The sequence below is a fragment of the Felis catus genome, chromosome A2, assembly GCF_018350175.1.
Source record: "Felis catus isolate Fca126 chromosome A2, F.catus_Fca126_mat1.0, whole genome shotgun sequence".
In the NCBI taxonomy this organism is placed as follows: Eukaryota; Metazoa; Chordata; class Mammalia; order Carnivora; family Felidae; genus Felis; species Felis catus.
Window position 1 is genome coordinate 161158249 of NC_058369.1, and position 18239 is coordinate 161176487.

At 44.2% G+C, this 18239-nt stretch overlaps 1 protein-coding gene across 5 annotated transcripts in view; it reads left to right on the forward strand.

The window, feature by feature from the left end:
• Nucleotides 1-18239, forward strand: part of CNTNAP2 (contactin associated protein 2) — a 1965211-nt gene that overhangs the window by 1693971 nt on the left and 253001 nt on the right. The gene's annotated exons all lie outside the window — the stretch shown is intronic.

The following is an 18239-nucleotide window of genomic DNA, read 5'->3' on the forward strand; positions in this document are numbered from 1 at the left end:
CTGATTCTGTGTCTCCCTCTCTCTCTGCCCCTCCCCCGTTCATGCTCTGTCTCTCTCTGTCCCAAAAATAAATAAACGTTGAAAAAAAAAATTAAAAAAAATAAAATAAAATAAAATAAAATAAAATAAAATAAAATAAAATAAAAAAGGGCAGATTCCAGGGCGCCTGTGTGGCTCAGTCGGTTGAGCGTCCCACTCTTGATTTCGGCTCAGATTATGATCTCACGGCTCAGATTATGATCTCACGGTTCATGAGTTCAAGCCCCGCATCAGGCTCTGCACTGACAGTAAGGAGCCTGCCTGGGATTCTCTTTCTTTCCCTGTCCCCTGCTCACACACACACACACACACACACTCTCTCTCTCTCTCTCTCTCTCTCTCTCTCTCTCTCTCTCTGAAAATAAATAAATACATTTTAAAAAGGGCAGATTCCACATAGCCAGGATGATGGCTCAGAAATCCGCATTTTTAGCAAGCTCTGCACATTATTCTAATGCACAATAAAGTTTGTGAGCCATTGATTGTAAAAGAACAGAAAATCAGTTTGAAACACCCAACAAAGAGCTCCACCTGGGAAAGATAATCGGAAGGGAATACATTTTACTCATAGGAGATAATCCTTAACAGAATTATGAGACTTTGTGAGAATTAATTGTGTCTAGTATCTCACTTTTCCAAATTATTTGTGTGAATGTTTTCTCCCTCCCTGCTCTGTGTTTTCTGATTAATACATGGTGGAATGCTTTATAGTTTTTCCAGCATGAGAAATAGAGCAGGATGACAATTTCCCATGCATTTTCTTCAAAGAAAAGCATTTTGGACTTCAGTGTTAAAAGGAAAAGTCATGAAATATTTTAATTTTTTTTCGTGGCTGGTGAGTTGTGTTCACCCTGTTCTTTTTATTAAGCACTTTTCAATGAATACTTCCTTTTTCTCAAGGTAAAAACTGGCTTTTTTTCTGCTGACAAGCATCATTGTCAAAATTCCTTGTCACATTTAACACTTTAGAAATTATTACCTGGTTCTCGTTAGTGGAGAAAATTAGAATAGTTTATGTTCCACTGTGTTAACCTCGTCCCCTTGTTTGTCAAGATTCTTAAGCTGGACATTATTCTGCGTGTATGTGTGTGTGCTTGCAGTAAAACATAGATCATGACTGAAAGGCAAGTACTAGAGAATTATTATAAGTATAAATATTGACCATGGATATTGAAATGTTTATCCCCACCCTATGTTGATACTTGAAATCATACCATTAGAAATTAATTAGTTTGGATCTTAAAGGCATTTCAATCTTCAGGAACCTCTTATTAAAATAATAATTAAAAAACAGGGGTGAATAATCATGAAGGGCTTATCAGCCACCACACGATGAAGGTTTGGTTGATTAATAACTGAAAGCAGGATTGGTAAAGATGAAGCTAGAGACACATCAGGGAGATGGGGAGACTAGGAGAGACAAAAGAAACCGCCATCAAATGTCACCTTGCTCATTCCCAGTCTCTCAAATGGGGCAATTCTCCCCCTTTCAACAAGAGCCTGTGCTGTGAAAACTTTAAAAGACTTATCCTCATTAAGTTTTGGGACAGAAACCTTACCAAATGAGTAAATTCCTGGGGAAGATCAAGATCTTAGAGCCCCTTAATAGGACTAAAATAATCATTAGCCGACCGGAGAGAAGAGGACAGCCTCTCAGCCCGAGGAAGAGGTATTGGGTGAGTCTGGCCCAGCACCGACCCCACTTGCTTCTACAGCTGCTTGGAAATACAGATCTGGAGAAGGGGGCTTCTCCCAGCCAAGTTCATGCTCCAGGATATGGGAATAGGGTTGCAAATTAAAGATTAATTGTGCAACATGACAGATGTCTTTGTGAGGTATTACAACACACACTTCAGTTCATATGGGGAAACATGGACCCTTCACACTTGGTCTGACCTGATGTTCATCCAGCCAGGCCCATCTTCAGACCACTTCTCTAGGGGTATAGGACGTTAGGAAGTTGAACCATCCCAGCCAATTTAAACAACTGGTTTCTTTCACGTGAGCATTCCACCTCAGTGCTCCGGATCATCTCTGCCTCTGTCACATGCAACCAGAAAATGTGTAGCTCAACTCAATTCAATGTCTTTTGGGGGGAAAAAAATGCACAAGTGCTTTGACAAGACATACAAAGAATTCATTTAAAACGTATCTTTAGTATTTTCTCATAGGAGATTTTCTTAAACCTCTCTTTCCAAACAACTTCAGCAAATACTACTGAGTCACATCGCTAATGTAATAACAAGGCTTGATTTGGTCCAGCAGCGACTCTGTCTCCATATGGACATTGAGCTTTTGAAGCCTTCCTCCTCGGTGCGACTCCGTGACCCACAGCGCCCCCACTGGTGGACCCAAGGTGGTGCATCTCAGTCATTCAACAGCGTCTCCTGAGCACCTGCTGTGTGCCAAGCAAGGTCTGGGTGCCAGAAACACAAGAAAGGACAAAGCAAGCGAAACACTTGTGTGCATGGACCTCATATCCTAGTTCAGGAAAGACAGTCAATAAATAAGTAAACGTAATATATAAATAGGAATGTAACATAATGACGCATGCTCTAAAAACGAAACCAGTGGGCAATGGCTGAGGATAACTTGAGGCTGGATTTTCCATTTGTGCGAGAAGGTATCACTGACTCTGAGGAGGTGACTGAATTCTGAGTGATAAGAAGAACCAATCCTGCTGGAATCTGCGGGAAGCATTCCAGGAAGAAGAAACCGATCCTGAGATTGGAGCAAGCTTGATATCTTGAAGAACAGAAAGAAGGCTGGCGTGGCTTCTGAGCAAAGGATCGAGCGGAACAGGGTGATATCAGAGACAGAGGCAAAATTATGAGGGCCCCAGATTCTGGATCTTTTATGAAGTCTAGGGCTATGCATGACGTACAGGAGCTTCTCAGAAGAGACACGAGGCGGAACGTGGTGGTCTTCTCCCCAGGGTGCCCGGACTTTATGGGAGAGTCTCCTCTAGCTTTCCTTTGGCTGAAATTTGAAGACAAAGGAGACAGTCGCATCTCCAGGCTCCCTTTAGATGCCAGGAAATCCCAGCATAAAAATCATACAGGGCTGTTTGGAGGGCTAATACTTTGTAGGAAAAACCGAGGGCTGGGGATGGGGAGTGAAAGGGAATTACTCCATTAAAAAAAAAATGCAGCATTTCTTCTGGAGCAAGCACTTGTATTGAAGCCACGGGACCTGGGTTCAAAGTGAAACTCTAAGTGTTCACATCAAAATTTCTGTACCTCGGTTTCCTCACATGAAAAATGGAGATAATACCAGAATTTCAAGTGATGTTGTGAAGATTAATTGGGGGAAAAAATGCCTGAATTAAAACATTGCTCGGAACGTGGCGGGATAGATTTTAGCTGCTGTTAATAACTATTAATAATTCCATGAAGTTAACTATTCACAAATACTAGTAACTCTCTGAAGTCCGGGGTCTTAACAGAGTAAGGCTTGGTGAAGAAAAGCGTGCTCATGGCCAGTGGGAATTCATCAGAAGAAAGTTTTACAGCATCGCTGTTAGCGGTTAGTTGATTCGTTCATTGTGGTGGTTTATAGTTCAGGAATGCCTCAGAGGCATGGGGGCCTTACATGTGAATCGTAGGGCCTCAGAAACTCTCTTCTTTCTCAGGATGAGAGAGAATGTCCCTTTTGGCCACTGTGGCTACGCTATCGCTATAGGGTGGGACCCAGAAACCTGTCACCCAGGGCCAAAGCTGAGGCCTCCTGTGCAATGCCGTGATCTGCTTGGTCCCAATACGGACTTCCTTTTCAAAACAAGTGTCCAATGACCACAGGTAATAAAAAAAAACCTGATCTTTATTTGTAACTCACAAGGAGCATCGAGGCCATTCGATTCCCAGCACACAACACTTTCAGATTCGCTTTCACGCTGTTCCTGCTCCATGTTTCTCCATCATGTTCCACTCGTGTTGGACCCCATCCCAAGTTCTTCCCGAAAACTCTTTCCTGCAGCATTCATGGACTCTTGTCTCTGCTTCTGCTTCCTCTTCCCTTTCATTCTGTACACATAAATACACACACACACAGACACACATGCACACAACCTGGGTCCTTCCTTGTACACCCATTACCATCCACAAAGGTAACTAGTATTAAAGTTTGATGTCAATCCTTCTAGACTTTTATCTTTTACTCTGTGCTTCAATGAACACACACACACACACACACACGAGTGTGTGTGTATACATGTGTAGATGTATCAGACACATGTACAACATGCACATATACTTTTTAACAACATGGAGACATCGTATGGATTTAATTCTGAAAATTGTGTGTCACTCAACAATGTACAATTGACAATCTGCATAGACCCGTCTTACTGTTCATGCCACATTGTATTATATTTGTTTAATATACCATAACAGATTTACACATGGTGGTTGTTTTTTATGGGTTTTTTTTTTTTTTGCTACTAGAAGCTCTTTAAAATTTTACAAACCACCAAAGCCCCAAACTGTAAAGGTGTGTGCACAGTGTTCAACTCGAGGTGGAGGGTAGAAGATTAAGGAGAAAGTCAAGTGGATTGAAATCAGCAATAAAGCGACCATTCTCCAATACTAAATGTACTTGAAATTTATTCCCCTGCATCTGTAGGTAAATGTCCTTCTGTTCTTGAAACAATAAATCCCCATAAACTTCCCATAAAGTTTTGCAGAGGTGAAATGTGGGATTGGTTCCATCAGAATCCATTCAGAGCTTTGTTTGTGCACCTTCTGATCTGAATTTTAAAGCCCCTGTTTTTCCTCGGAGCCCCTGAGACTGAGAAAAGGTCAGAATGCAACATGTTTCAAAGCCGCTGTGCTCCGGGTGGCCACCAGCCTGCTGGAAATAATTGCTTTCAAAACCCAGATTGTGGCCCCATCTACTCAGTTGCAAATTAGCATAACCTACGGCACCATGCAGTGGTGGTGACAACTGTTAGTGTAACTTTTTGTTCTATTCTCAATTCACTTTTAGAAATATTGAGATGCCCAAACACCTCCATTCCGGACAGTCTGTCTTTGTTTTCAGTAACCTCAGAGGCAACACTGAGCCCCAGACCTCTATTTTACAACTTGAAATTTTATTTTATTTTTTTAATGTTTACCTTTTTTGAGAGAGAGAAAGAGAAAGAGTCGGGGAGAAGCAGAGAGAGACGGGGACAGAGGATCCCAAGCGGGCTCTGCACTGACAGCAGAGGGCCCGATGCAGGGGCTTGAACTCCTGAACCATGAGATCATGACCTGAGTCGAAATCAGATGCTCAACCCGCTGAGCCATGCAGGTGCCCTTATAACTTGAATTTTTTTTTTAATTTTTTTTTACACTTATTCATTTTTGAAAGACAGAGACAGAGCGTGAGCAGGGGAGGGGCAGAGAGAGAGGCCACACAGAATCCGAAGCGGGCTCCAGGCTCCGGGCTGTCAGCACAGAGCCCGACGCGGGGCTCAAACACTCACAAACCGCGAGATCATGACCTGAGCCGAAGTCGGACGCTCAACCCACTGAGCCACCCAGATACCCCTACAATTTGAAATTTTGAAGTGGAAGATACTAAGTCCAATCATAAAGTGACACGTCACACTGAATTTCACTGTAATAATCTATTCGATATTTCCTTCTCCGGTGTGTACCCCCCCCCCAGTATGTTCAATAAACATGCAATGAGGCCCTGGTGTCTGGGGTTGTGGCCTTGCGACTTCATTCGGTGCAAACCTCTCCCGTGGCCCCGCAACCCCTCTGAGCAGCTTCTGGGGAAATCGCTCCGCACTCCAGGCATCTCAGCAGCCCGTCCCTGCTCCCGTGGTCTGTCCTGCCCTCCTACTAATTCCCAGATTCCTCTGAAGCAAAACTATTCGAAATCAACATAGTGGATGCGGTCACTTTATTATTCGTCGTGATCAATGTGACACGACGTAATAAAATTCCCGCTGGCCTCGCACCGTCTCAGACACCAAAGGGTGTCCTTTGCAATCCACTTGAATCCCATTTCACAGTCCTTACCCCCGGGGGCGGCCACAACCAAAGCTGTGTCTCTGCACCGCGCCTCGCACCATGGAGACAACAAAGGATCGCAATGGCAAGTGCAGTCGTGCCTTCAAGTGTTTCCTTTTATCCTTAAAAGTCTGAACATCTATTTCGGCTTTGCTGCATTATTTATTTTTACTTCGGAAATTATTTTCACTTAGCCACTAAGTGGAATTTGTTTTCAGGCTCGCTTTCCGCTGTGTTCCCTTCTTCTCGAGTATTTATGAGTTTGTTAGGAAACGGCAGCCCGTTCTATATAAATCCAGGCCGTCTCTCACACCCTTGCACGCACAAAAATCCGTCATTTTTCTAGGAGTATTAATAAATATAGGGCAGAAGAGGGCTTTTCGCCCTTTTATAGTGCTTTGGTGTTTCAAAGTGCTTCTGGATGGCGCTGTGTCTTTACATCATTAGGACAACCCTGTGACAAAGGAATTACTTTTTCTAACTTACAAATAAAGAAACTGAGGTTCTAAACGCTTGCATTTTTCCACTTCCTCTTTGCATCATGGGTTGTCTTCCCTCTTTACTAATCCCGCTCCTGGAGAGGGGGAGGGCAGGGAGGGGGGTGGAGGGGGGGACCGTGTTAGTTTTCAGTAGGAAAACGACAGTATCTATGAATAGGTGGTGCGAATCTTTTTATTTGCTGTAATGAAAACAGCACCAAAAGGAAACTTTGATTTGTGTAACATAATTGTGTGACTCCTATCAATCCATTACTCCGCCGTGTAGAGCAGTTTCCAATGTTCGCATCCACCATTCTGCCGAAATGGGAGGCTTTTTCCACATTTCACTCGCCTAATGGATTTTATATAAAACCTGTTTTTCTATGGATGGAGGGCTCTGGGGGGTTTGTAGCCTATCAAGAGTTAAGGGCTGCCTCACGTTACAGCGTTCCCTCTCTGCACAGTGGCTGAGCGTGGCTAAATACATCGCAGTCTTTTACATTTGTGCCATGACCATTCTTCACCGCAGCAGGGCAGATGATGAAATGGGAGCTTAATGGTATTAGGGCAGGAATTACAATCGTAGGAAGAGAGAAAACGATAAGAGGTCGGAGATACCAAAGGGACACATTGTAAAGACAGAAGCGACACCCACGGGGCTGGCCCTCAGAACCATCGTCAACCACCATGAGTACCTGCTGAGGACCCCGCGGTTTTGAAGAGGGCCCGCATGTCAGATCTCTAAGAAGGGAACTGTTAAATGGGCCCAAAAGGCCAGGTAAATAATGCCAATCCGCATGGCCTTCCACCCGGCTAAATAACTCTTTGATTCAGAAACTTGAGAAGGAGGTCTCCACAGATGGTCAAGGAGTGGTGAGAGCTGGGAGTGGGACTATCAATGGTTCAGATCTTTTTTAAGAACACTTAAAGAGCACTTTAAGAACACTTAAAGAACACCTTTTTAAGAACACATTGAACACCCACCTCCGTGGCAGGCTAGAGATTACAGGTAGGAAGAAATAGAAAATACAGTCTCTGCTCTGTGAAGTTCCTAGCCTAGCAGAGGAGAGGAACGCGTGAAAGTAATTATAATAATACGGTAAGTTGAATGCAGAGATAGACACAAGATGTCATAGGAACACGGGGAAAGCGTGCCCTCAAGGAGGAGAAGGAATCAGGCCAGATGTAGCGTGTGAGTGGGGAGGCCGGGGGAGGGGAAGTTGGAGAGAAGGATAATCCAGAAAGAGGAAAGCACGTGAAGAAAGGCATGGAGTCCATACACAACAATGGGGGTGGTGGGAAGTCATGGCATCTGTGTGCTGCTGAGCACACGTTCTCGGGAGAGAGGAGGCTGAAGAAGCGGGTCTACACCTAATACGCCGTGTCCAGGAATTTGCAAGGTATTCCGCAGGCGTTTGGAACCATGAGAGGGAAACCATCAGCTGTGCATTTTGGAAAGCTCTCTCTGTTGGCTTTGTAGGGACTGGATTTAAAATTGAACAACCCTGGAGGTAGAGCCTAACGTCAATGCGTCATCCAGGCGAGAGGCGATGGCCTGAGCCCTGGCAGTAGAAGGAATAGAAGCGGGGGGACATACCTGCAGAATATTTTGGAGGTGCGGTTCTCAGGCCTTGGGAGTCGATCGGGTATGGAGGAATGACTCCCCTGTTTCTGGCTTGAGCGGTAGAGTGGGAACAGCTCCAAGGGGAGAATACTGCAGGTAGAGCGAATTTGGAAGAAATATATGTTCACTTGCAGTCATTTAGAGTTTGAAGTACTTGCAGGTCAAAGTAAAGCTGTCTAGTAAGAAACCCATATGTTAATGTTAAACTCATAGTAGCGATCTAACTGTATGCATAAATTTCAGAATCACTGATCTATGTGTGGTTAGTGCTTGAAATCGTGAAAGGGAGTGAAATCGCTCGGGAAAAGCAGGAAAAGCAGATTTATCCGTGGGCCTGACATGCAAGCATTTAAAAGTTACGCAGTTCCCCGAGTAGCCCTCCCATGGCCGTTCCTGTGTAGTATGTTACTTGTTAAATATTTTAAATTTCAACCTGCATGTAGTGGATGTAAATTTGTCCTCCAACCTCCAGATGCAACACTCTTATTTTTGCTAAAGCAGACAGATCTTCCCCCCGATCCTTTGCTCACCAGGATGTGAAACATCCAGGCTTGCTACTCCCTCCTTCTTAGGAATCGATCACACAGAAACCTTTAGAGTTTGACCCAACACAGAAATTTGAATGAAGAGCAGAGGGCACGGATATTCCCATTACACACTTAGTTATTCATTTCTCCACTTCTGGTTAATAATTTTTAACTTTGAATCCCATTATATTTAAGATGACAACTAGGATGACTGATTAGGCATAACTGGTCGCCCCAATAAGGAAAGTTTGAGGGATCTAACACAAGGACTCTGGAGAGTTTTAGACCTGCTCCCCATCTCCAAATATCCAAAGTACATGGGGCGCCTGGGTGGCTCATTGGTTAAGCGTCCTACTCCAGATCAGGTCATGATGTCGCTGTTCGTTGGTTCGAGGCCCACGTCGAGCATTCGAGCCCACGTTGAGCTCTGTGCTGACACCTCAGAGCCTAGAACCTCCTTCAGATTCTGTGTCTCCCTCTCTCTCTTTCCTTTCCTTGCTTTCACTCTGTCTCTCAAAACTAAATAAAACATTAAAAACAATTTTTTTTAATCCGAGTACACGCAACTGTTGCCAGCACGCAAAATAAGATAAAGTTACCTCCTTAGTAGGACTCTGTCCACGTGCACCGTTGACAAGAGTCAGCGTGTGAGTTTCCACGACTGATGAATTTCATCACATGATCAGTTTCATCACATCCCCCCATTCTCTGGCTATTGGTCAGCTCACAGCAGCGCAGGAAACACCCTCAGCATCATGACCTCTGGGGTTTTATTATCATATTGTTCTCTGTGGGACCCTGTCCCCATTCTTTCCCAAAGAAACCAAATGGCAAAGAGACACAGGGTGAAAAATTTACATTGTTGACCCCCAAGCCCTGTGGGTTGTTAACAATGGAAAAAGTTTGCTGGTGAGGGTGAAACTTGACGAGTTAGTAACATTCTACCTCCAAGCCCTTCATTTTGAGGTTGGGCTTGCCCTATAAAATCAGGCAGGGAGCTGAACAAAGCTACTTTTACCTTTCCAGAATGCACAAAATGGCTTAATTAAGGAAGTCCTTTTTTTCTCCCCATAAGGACACCTCTACAAATAGACTCAAATCTACATGCAAATGAAGCCATCTGGCTTATTGTTGTCAATAGCACCCAGCCCATGGTAAACAATAGAAGGCTCACTGCGTAACTCAAATACCCACATCTCTAACCTTGGGGTCACTGAAAATTTTCAGAGTAATTAGACTCAACGCTAGTATTCACATTGGAGAGTGCTTGCCACTTAAAGCAGAAGCAATAGCTGTGTTTCTTGGTGCGGTCCCAGTACGCGGCCACTGGATGGCTCTGAGGAAATTGCTGGACCTGGGAGCCAGTGGCGTCCAGGCCACACCCGCAGCCATGGCCTCACCAAACCACAGCCACGGCCGTAGAGCCCACGTGCAATCTTCTCCCTGTCTGCCAGAAGCCACGTCTTCCAGCCACTTCCTGGTTACCTGCCCTCTCAGAGGGGAGGGATCTCTGCCTTACCTTCGTTCTAATGAGAGGATCTACGGTGTGTGGGTAACTGCTTTCTTGGGTGCCCGCCACTGCTTTGTTCGTCAGATTTTTATTCAGCGGCTGCTCTATAAAACCATATGTCACATCGCCAGGGCTCAAGGTGACTCCCATGTGTGTGTCCTGAAGGAATTTTTTTTTTTTAATTCCTGAGGAGATTAAGTGGCGGGGAGGGCACAGGTTTGAAAGCCAGTGAGCAGGGAGCAGAAGGGTGAGAGGCGAACAGGACAGATGGCGGATGTGGGTACGAGTCTGAGATGAGTCGACTGGCTGCAGAAGTCAGAATTGGTTATGTCAGTTTAGCTAGGGGTGGTTGGCTGCTCCCCCTTAAAGAATTCACCCGCCGGGGTAGAGAAGGCTCAGGAGGGGCCTCAGGGCTTGCTGGCTTGCTGTTTAAGGAAAGGAAGCTCCTTTCCCATCTTCCCCCAGGACCATAGGTGACACCAAAGCCATCAGTCATAATGGTTAATGTCCTTTTCGTAGTAGTAACAGCAGTAGTAACATGTGTTGAACACTTATGTTGTGCTCAGCCCTCTGCTAAATGCATTTCGTGGATTATCTTCTGTGATTCTCAGCACCCATTAAGAGAGGTGCCATTGTTAATTCCATTGTACGCATAAGGAAATTGAGATTGAGGGAGATCAAGAAACTTGTCCCAGTCATCCAGTGGGTGTGGGTGATAAAGCCAGACCCTGACGCTGGAGCCTGCACGTGGAACAGGCCACGGCAACTTCGCCAAGTGACAAGCCAGAGCAGCCCCCTGAGGTCGCTTATTGTCACCCCACCGTGCCCCTCCCCCAACTCCACGTCCTCCAAACGCCCTGCTCCTGCTGCTACCCCCATCACAGGGGTGTCTCCAGCGTATCACATGTCCAGTTGCTTCCTTACTTGAGTCCAGACTGTTGACAGGCAGAGGGGAAGCGAACTCCAACAGGGTCTGGAACGGAGACCGTGGGAGGTCGGGTCCTGGTGAGGCTCACAGAGGACTGGTGAAGTCCGGGCAGCCTCAGTTAAACCCTCAGTTCACTTTCTCCAACCCTGCCAGCAGCTCTCCTGTCCTACCCAACAGGAGCTAAGACGTGACAGAACCACGTATGAGCTAAGCAGTAAACTGGGGGAAACTCAGCAAGGCTGTTCTGATTCCTCTCAGTGTCCCTTTGTCTTTCGAGGTGAGGGTGATCCTTTCCTCAGGGAGAGGGGGGCACCTCACATAAGGGTCTGTGACCTGCTTCACGGGAGGGCCAGAGTCCTTCCCGCACCAGCCATTTCTTGCATTCCCTTAGTTCAAAATATTCAATATGCTAAGGTGCTGTATTTGGGGGAGCATGCCCTGAACCCCATCAGTTACATACACGATGCAGTAATCAGAGAGCATTAGCTTCCTCAATAGCGACACAGGCAGCTGGAATATATTGACGAAATGCCTTTAGTAATAACTCCATGGCAGAATAATTTTCTGGAGTGTCTCATTTAGGTGTGGAAGCAGAATAAGGACTCTTCAGAAAAGCAAGGATTTAGAAAGTCGACCTCTTGCATTCCTTTTCTCAAAAAGCTACAGGAGAATGTGCCTGTGGAAATGAGGGTGTAGACCTAGAAAGAGGGATCGCCCAAAGTCATGGGGTCTTCTGATTTGGCCATTTAATAGTGAAGAGTAGCAGAAACATGGTCGGCAATAATAGCAAGAGACAGGTCCCAGGACCAGAGCCGGGTGTCAACCCTCAGAAGAGCCAGTGGGCCTGACAACAGGAAGTCAGAGGCTGTAGGGGACCTCCGAGGGACAAAAAAGGGGCTGCTAGATCACCCGATGTGTGTGATGTTGGGAACACATGTGGGAAGAGTTTTACCGATGTGTTGAGTTATTGGAGAGAATTTACGACAGGTACAGAGAAAACTAAGCCAATGGAAAAAGAGGTAACTACTGATTCCAGAGGAACAAAAGAAATTATACAAATAAAAGAAACTATATTTTACTAGTTGGCTCATTAGTGAATAACCCAGAGCCCTAAAAATGTAAATATTGAATTTCGGTGGAACCCAAAATCTGTGAGTTGCTAGTTTGGGAGAATCTGGAGAAAGGGAATAGGCAGGCAGGCTTCTAAAAATGCTCAGTCTTTATCTTGCATCTGGGGAAGGTCAATCAAGTATATCTAAAATGCATAAATTAATAAATATCGACACATGCGTATTTTACAAACACAGGGATATAACTGAAAGAGTTAAGTGTAGGAGTTGTTGCTAAGAAATTGGGTTGGGATGGGGCTGGAGCAGGGAGTTGCATTTTCCTTTATCCCTTGTAGCACCCTGGATTGTTAAAACTATGTATCTGTACCCCGAGGTCGGAAATTAAAACTAGGCTTGGGACGCCTGGGTGGCTTAGTTGGCTAGGCGGCTGAATCTTGATTTCACCTCAGGTCATGATCTCATCGTGCCTGAAATCAAGACCCACAGCAGCATTTTAAGTTGAAGTGCGGAGCCTGCTTGGGATTCTCTCTCTCTCTCTCTCTCTCTCTCTCTCTCTCTCTGCCCCTCCCCTGCTCGCTCTCTCTCTCTCTCTCTCTCTCTCTCTCTCTCAAAATAAATAAATAAATAAACTTAAAAAATGAGAAATTAAACCTAGGCTTAAAACAAATTGCTGCTGTCGACCTAAAAAAAGGGGTAAATTGAGGCAAGCTCAAAACTGTCAAAAAGAGGAGTTTATTTAGGAATAGCAGAAGAATTGCGATTTGGTACACACAGACTGTAGCAAGCTCCAGGCATCTGTTGTGGGTTTGGGGAAGGCTGTATTTATGCACAGGGGATGGAGACAGAAGAGAGTTCAGTTAGATCTGTTAAAATAAAAAACAAACAGAGGCCAGCTTTGAAAATTCCCCAAGTAGAAAAAAACAGTCAAGTCAGACAAAAAAGAGCTCAATTCAGCTTATTTTTTCAGACCAACCCAACGTGGGTCATTTCTTGTTCATGCCTCTGGAAACCATAAGCAAAAATTTCCCAAGATTGTTATGAGGTAACCCCTGACCAACTCCTTATCATTTAAGAAAATCCCAACATTATCAGATTTCTGTAAATTGGACATTTATGGGAAATCAGCATGTTTGTCCTTATGTTTTATTTTCCTAAAAGCACGTGAGTGAGATTTTCTATTTTCTATCCTCCAGTTCCATTTTAAACTGAAGTTCTTTAACACTGCTCAGCAGAAAATATCCTTAGAAATTTTGAAGTCAGTATCCCATACCAAATAATCATTGGTGAGATTAAAGTAAATGGCTGTTAAAGAATTTGGATGAACAGGGTGTCTGTTGGCTCAGTTGGTTAAGCATCCAACTCTTGATTTCAGCTCAGATCGTGATCTCAGGGTTCCTGAAATCCAGCCCCACATGGGGCTCCTGCACTGATGGGGCAGAGCCTGCTTGGGATTCTCTCTCCCTCTCCCTCCATCCCTCCCCCACTCGTGTTCTCTCTCTCTCTCTCTCTCTCTCTCTCTCTCTCTCTCTCTCTCAACATAAATGAAATAAACATTAAAAAGAAATCTTGGGGGCATCTGTGTGGCTGAGTCGGTTGAGCATCCAACTTCGGCTCAGATCATGATCTAGCAGTCTGTGAGTTCAAGCCCTGCATTGGGCTCTGCATTTTCCAACCTTGCCTTCTTTTGCCTGTCCACACTACTGAGATACTACTCTTTGCCCTGCAATGAAATCTCTTATTTCCAACTTGGTATTCTCGTCCAGTGTCACTTGACCCTCTATAGCACTGACCTTGACAGCAAGTACAAATGGCAGCAATTTCAGTAATCTTAAGGTTAGGAGACCATCATCCTTGCAAATTCATGGCATTGTTCAATGAGGTCTGTCTGTATGTCAGAAATTAAGACATAGGTAAGAACAGTTATGGTGTGCTAAGGATGCAGTGTCCCGTTATCAGGAGGTGCTAAAGCAGCATTAATTTTTATTTATATTTAGTTAGTATCTTCAGTACTCAGGTTACCATAAAGTAAATCTTGCCCCATGAGGACATCGCATGTGGAGTGGAATTAGACAGAACTGAGAGGAGTGGCTATACAATTACCCACTGATTTAATAATTATTTATTGAGTGCTTACTATGTTCTGGGGCCAAAGGTTATAGAGACGAAATGGTTTTCTCCCAGCTTTCAAGGAGCTTATGGCCAGTTGGGAATAATGTAAACAATAATAATGCTCTAGGCTCCTTGCATCATGAAGCACAATGAGCACTAGGAAAAAAAAAAAACAGCTCATGTTATTTTGTTGTAACCAAAAATCCCAGAGGCTGGGCAACAGACTTATCAGAACATGCCTCACAGAAGTTCATCAGCGTCTGAGGCAGTGGCTCCCCACCTTTCTCATTGTCTACATTGCTCATTAACACTTTCATGCCCACATCCCCATAAACATATTTACTTACCAATTCTATCATGCACCACTATACTCATATATCATGTACATTATAAATATGACTGGGGGGGCGCCTGGGTGGCTCAGTCAGTTGAGCATCTGACTTAGGCTCTGGTCATGATCTCACAGTTCATGGGTTCGAGCCCCAGGTTGGGCTCTGTGCTGACAGCTCAGAGCCTGGAGCCTGCTTCAGATTCTCTGTCTCTGTCTCTGTCTCTCTCTCTCTCTCTCTCTCTGTACCTCCCCCACTCACGCTCTGTATCTGTCTCTAAAAATGAATAAACGTTAAAAAATGTTTAAGTATGACTAAAACAGATCTTTTAAAGGATGGGTTTTTAAAAGTAAGTAGAATTTCTAATGACCTCTGCTTGTACCACATGGCTCTCCTTCAGCACCACCTGAGTGGACAGCTCCACTCTGACACAAGTCCCCAGAAAATCCTCACTGTTGCTGGTCAAGAATCTGGACTTAGTTCATCCAGAGACTTGGGGCATACCACAAGTGACAACTCCAAAAGATATCATGTGATAACCCAGACATTTCCGGAAGGATGACTGGTAACCACCGTGTGCACCAGGCTCAATTTCCCTGTGAATATGTCAATTCAAAAGGCCAAATTAGTTAGAAGTTGCTTAGTGAGCATAGAATTAGAACAAATGGAATTGTGGTCTGTGGGGACCTTTCATCAAGCTGGAATAACTGATTGAACTGCCCTTCTCCTCTCCAGGGATATTTCTGTCTGAATAACCAGCCCTGGACCTCAAATAAATACTGACATGTTTTACTTTTAGCTTTCCTTTTTCTAGAATCATTTCAGACAACTGCCCTTCTGTTAATACATCACCACCTCAGAAAATGGGAATGCACTTGATTGGAATGAAACTTTAAAATGTTAATTACATTCACATCCTGGGGATTTAGCCTAAAGAGACAGAATTGCTTTGCTTCAGGCTGAAGCATGGCTGAGGACTTTGATTCTTGGGGCCTCTCTGTTGTTATAGGGCTCTCACCCAATTAGGATGAGCCAAATCCTGCTGACTCTGGGGATGGAGCTTCATTCCTTCTAGAACTCTCCTTGATGGGAGGGCTGCAACTTCTAGTTTGATTTAGGTTTTATCTTGTGAGACCTTCATTCTCAGTCCACTGGGAAAGGTAAGCCCCCGAAGTCCCCTCAGGAGATATTCAGCCACATCTTGAACCAGGAAGAGAACTCAGCCCTCGGATGATAGCAACTCACACATGTATCATTCTAACCAATATCATACCATATTCTTCTTTCCCAAGAGGAAACTAGTCTATTTTTTTCTCCTGCTGAAAGCTTTGATATGGCAACTTAAAAAAGAAACCTCAAAACTGCACTAAGACTTTTGGGACCCCTTAAATAATAGATTCAATTCCCACCACTGTTTTACGTTAATAAAGACATTTACAAACATATTTTGTGCTGACTTGCTGGTTATAAATTGCCATTCATTTATCTAGATGTCACTCTATCCTAGACATCTCTAACAATGAAAACAAATAACATTGATTAAATGAGAGGTTATTTTAATATCTCATATAACAACATTATATATTTAATTTAAAATTGTGGTTTATGTGGTGCCTGGGTGGCTTAGTCGGTTGAGCGTCCAACTTCGCTCAGGTCATGATCTCATGGTTTGTGGGTTCGAGCCCCACATCAGGCTCTCTGCTTTCAGTGTGGAACACACTTCAGATCCTCTGTCCCCCTCTCTTTCTGAACCTCCCCCACTCTCACTCTCTCTCAAAAATAAATAATAAGACACTTAAAAATAAAAAATAAAAAAATAACAATAAAATTATGGTTTAAGTATAGCAGTGCCAACACAAAAATAGTTTTATTTAAAAATAGCAGTTGAGGGGCGCCTGGGTGGCGCAGTCGGTTAAGCGTCCGACTTCAGCCAGGTCACGATCTCACGGTCCGTGAGTTTGAGCCCCGCGTCAGGCTCTGGGCTGATGGCTCAGAGCCTGGAGCCTATTTCCGATTCTGTGTCTCCCTCTCTCTCTGCCCCTCCCCCGTTCATGCTCTGTCTCTCTCTGTCCCAAAAATAAATAAACGTTGAAAAAAAAATTTTAAAAAAAAATAGCAGTTGAACTTAATATTCTATATGTGCATAATTTGCATGAAAGAAAGAAAAAATGTAGTTTATAAAAACTAGTAGAGGGAACTTGATTGTGTTCTTCGAAGGAAAAATCAGTAAAAAGTGAAAAAAAATCAGATGTTACAAGAAAATTTTCCACAATTTACTGACCTTGTAGGGTTTGAATTCAGCGATTCATGAATCAGGCAGCATCCGATCTAGCCGATAGAAAATATCTCTAGAGAACCATACAAAGCAAGTGACTTTTATAGACAGAGGTAAGCAGGAACAAGGAAGTTGCACTGGGAGTTTTCTGATTGGCTAAAGCAGAATTACTTCCCTTATATGGAGTGAAAGGAGGGCTTAGAGCCACATCATGTAATTTGTGCTGAGCAGACAAAAGCCAATTGGTTGACTCGGGCTTTCCCTTTCTGGGAGAACAGAGTGTAGAAACTTTAAGTTTTGGGTTGCCGAAGTGAGGCTTAACATGAGTGACTCCATGTTGGGCCTAATCTGGTGATGTTAACGTAAGTTCAGTACTAAAGGGAAAGGCTTCAGTAGCTAGCATGCCCATGTATTTTTGTCCTTAGTTGTGATAGTAAACATACTCAGAAATGTGCACAATCAAAAGGAATTTCTCCCCTGCAGATAAAGTCAAGATTCAGCTCTTGGTTGTATTAAATTCTTGGTCCATCTGTTCTAATGGAATGTGCATCATAGAGTTTGGTGTTTTTATTATGTCCTGTGAACTGCTTTTCTCCTGGGGTCACTGGCTACTATCAAGCAATGAGGGAGTGGTGTACAACCATGTCTTTGTCATGAGTTCAAGGGTAGAGGCTAATGGAGAGCCCTCAGGTGGACTCAGCTCAGCACCCCACACCGTCCTCACCTGGAGTCCCCAGGAAGGAAGAGGTTGGCAGGGGAGACACTCCCTTCATGGCAACTAGCCTCTGGAGGTTTGGAATGGGGGCGGTGGGGAAATGAATAGCCTGGTCTTCTTGCCTTTTCCTTGGCCCCCACCTCCCCCACACTGTACTCAATGTCTGAGCAGGAGCTGGTTATTCAAAGACAAAGTTGGATGAGAAGTAAAAGTAGAACACCAAAGACCCCATTCCTATTGTATCCCTCTAGGTCTAACCCAGATGCTTCTTGCACCAAACCCAAGCCATCAGTACGTATGCATGAGTTCAAAACATCACCCCAACCCCCACCCGGTGGTGCCAGGATCTGCTCTGCATTTTTCCCTTTATTGGCATCTACCCCCTAGGGTCCCTCCAAGGCTGCTCTTGGTAGGAACCCCAGCTGTCAGTCATAAGTACAACATGTTCTTACACACACGCATAGAACTTTCAGAAAGTTGAGAGTAAGTCTGTGGGGATTTTGTGCCATGATGTTCAGCAGGATGAGAGGAGACAAGGGCTATTGCCAATGGAAATTTATTAAAACTTAAGAAATGGCTGTGCTTTCTATTACTCCTGTTGTCAAGGTATACATTACCCTGGGTTTTTTTTTTCC